Source organism: Gambusia affinis, linkage group LG12 (assembly GCF_019740435.1).
Source record: "Gambusia affinis linkage group LG12, SWU_Gaff_1.0, whole genome shotgun sequence".
NCBI lineage: Eukaryota > Metazoa > Chordata > Actinopteri > Cyprinodontiformes > Poeciliidae > Gambusia > Gambusia affinis.
This window is the reverse complement of record NC_057879.1, coordinates 6,205,119-6,208,240: the sequence shown is the minus strand read 5'-3', so window position 1 is coordinate 6,208,240 and position 3,122 is coordinate 6,205,119.

Sequence of the window (3,122 nt, the reverse complement as noted above, 5' to 3'; positions counted from 1 at the left end):
CACGTTTCCTGTGACATTTTGAGACTTTTTCGCAACATTTTCTGCCATTTCCAGCAGGTGGCCTGATCCCGCCGGGACAAGAGCTGGATGGTGGTCAAGTCTTTACGTAACCGGCCTGGGCTCAGTCTCCGAAAATCAATTTAATCCTAAAATAATTATTGTTTGTTTGGATCACAAAGGAGCAGAGGGAAAACGTCAGAGCTGGCAGCAGATATGGTCCGGGGATAAATGGCTTCCTGTTTGCCTCAGAGAGCGATCAGCTGGGTCAGCACGCACAAAGCGACAATAGCAAACCTACACAGCCACATGCCGTGATCGCCGTCTCAATCACAGCCCGACAGCTTGTCTGTTAAACCGCAGATCCGTGGCGAAGGTTCACGAGAGAAACTAAAGTTTGACACTTGTGTTCTTGTGCCGTTGAAGATGTTGGCCTATGAAACCAGAAAAGGCACAACAGGCATGAAGTAAAACGGAGTTTGTGTCTCGTGAAAAACGAAAGCGGTAAAAAGATGGCTTCTCTGAACACTGGCTTGTGAATGGAAAAGGTTTTATGAACCCGAGCATTCCTGCTTGTTGCTTTTGTTTTGTAACTTCAACCACCAAAACAGAAGTGTAGAAAGAAAAAAAGTGTAGTGGCAATTTTATTAAAATGATAGAAAACCATTTCCCATTGTACAGCATAAAACATATACGTTGTTTTATTTCATGACTATAATGAGCACTATATGAAATATACTGCTCATTTCTTAATGTAACATGCAAAATTGAAGGCAGCATAAAATGAGTATGGATACTTTGGCAAGTTACTGTGAAGATAAACGCCTAAAGATCATGTGGGATTCTTTATCGGTCTCCTTTGTTGGTTTTGCCTGCCTTCTTTTACCGATTTGATTCTTAAATCCAAAGAAAGTAAAAACACCAACGCTCGTTTGTTTCGGAATATGAGTGATTGTATTCTGGTACCAGAATCTGCCAGGCCTCAAATATTTTCCTCCTTTCTTCGATCTTTTCCTCAGATTTAAAACTGGTAATTAGAATTAAAATTATGTATGTATGCATGTATGAGACATGTGGACACAAATCTTGATCAGCTAGCAATACTCTCAATGTTCAATTTTAATCCATTTAGGAATTTTCTGTGTGGAGTCCAAATGAAATTGTTTACGTTGACGTTTCTTCACCAAACTAATTCTACAGTATGCAAGTAGGTTTCGCTTAAGTAGAGGATAATTACGGCTCAGATGGATTTTTGATAAATTAGATTGTTGTGGAAAATCAAATGAATAAGTGAGACAGACTATATTATAAATATATAAACATACTGCTCTGTTGTTTGCCAATAAGTGTAAAAAAAACAGAGCAAACTGGGTCACAATATTCTTTCCCAACATTAACCCAGACTAGGGTTTTTTTGTTTGTTATTGTTTCTGTGTGTGTGTAGAAATTGTCAAGAAGGCGAACATCAACTCGTTTGGTAAATACAACTAGAAAACCGTGAATCCTTACCAGCTCTCACAGTGATGGTAAGCTCCACAAGATGGTGGGTTTTGCAGAAACGATCAACAGGAAAAAAATTCCAAAATAAATTTGGAACATGTTTTACTTTTGGCTTTGTCTCCAAGCTAAGGAGAAAAGTTACGAACAAGGACAGCACAGTATTCGGTAAAGGGCAGGACAATGTCTTGTGTCTACCACGGCTTCTTTTCTTTCTCCCACAGTCTCCACCGACCTCGGAGTAAACCTCCAAGTAATTCTTGGTGTCTCCGCCCGCCTCTGAGCTGGATGCAAAATAAAACTTCCCCTCAGACAGAGCTGCAGGGAGAAAAGAGGGCAGTGGGATCCTCTCTTTTTCTGAGCCTCTATCATTCCAGCATTGTTCTAAAAGTGAGGCGTGAACCGAGATGGATTATTTCTCAGATTCCCCGCTGACCTTGTGGACCTCTGAATACCTTGTTTTTTGTGAAAGACTTAGGATATAATTTATACAGGTGCCACACTCACCTATTCAAACTTCCTTTTGTATAGGGATTAAAAACACTTATTCTGGACAATGAAACCCAACTAAGCTTTCCTACCGGTCAACTCCACAGTTGACAGATTCAAACCCTCCATTGATTCAATTTTCAGCTAAAAAAAAAAAATCATACATGTAAACAAGTAACCTTTCAGTACAGCATTAAACAGATAGAGCTGATTAGGAAATGATTGGGAACGTTTAAACATCTTAAGCTTAGACCCTGTTGGATATCCTGAGCGGTGAAGTACATATGAGACGTACCGTAATCCAGCCTAAATTTATGTTTTGGTTACACGTGCAGTGATTCTAATCTGAAAAAGTCAAGAAGAGTTGGTGGAATACGAATAGAAAAACTGCTGATCCAAAAAAAATAAAAAATCTTGCACTTGTTTTTCTAAATTACCGACAACACAACAGAATATGTTAAGGTCAAGAGAACTGCCAGACAGCAGGCACCATAAAAAATAAACTAACAATGTTAGTTTTCAATTTATCTTTTAGAAAACGTTACAGCAAAATTAACAAATAGTTACTTTGAATGTACAAGCTTCACCTTTTCCAGTTTGCATGTTTTTACATGGGGAATTGTTACATTATTCATTGTAAACAAGGAAAATGGGTCGAGTTGTTTTTAAGTGTGATTCTATTTAAAGTCTCTCCATTTAGTGTAGATCCAGATTCTTTGGTCCTGGAGGCTGGGGCTCATGACTAGTCTGAAAACAAAGTAGACTTCATCTCCAAGTTCAAAAATATTACAGCAGTGTATTTGAACTAACACCTTTTTTATGAACCGATCTGCTACATTTGCATTGAACAGCCATAGCCATTGACTGTGAAAGTTGAGAAATGTGGGCAATCCGTAATATGCAATAAATGATGGGTCTGTGGGAAACTCGTATAGAAAGGTGAACATAGAAAACATTTTCACTCAGAGCAAAGTATGAGATTGCAAAAATAAACAAATCCCTTTGTCTTTATTTTTGCGACATTGTTTTATGTATAAATATTTAACATGTTCCCTTATCGGCACGTGTTTCACACAGGAAGACAATTGCTGGCGCACTGGTTCCGGCCTTCATCTCACTTCAAAGTTTTGTCTCTCCTT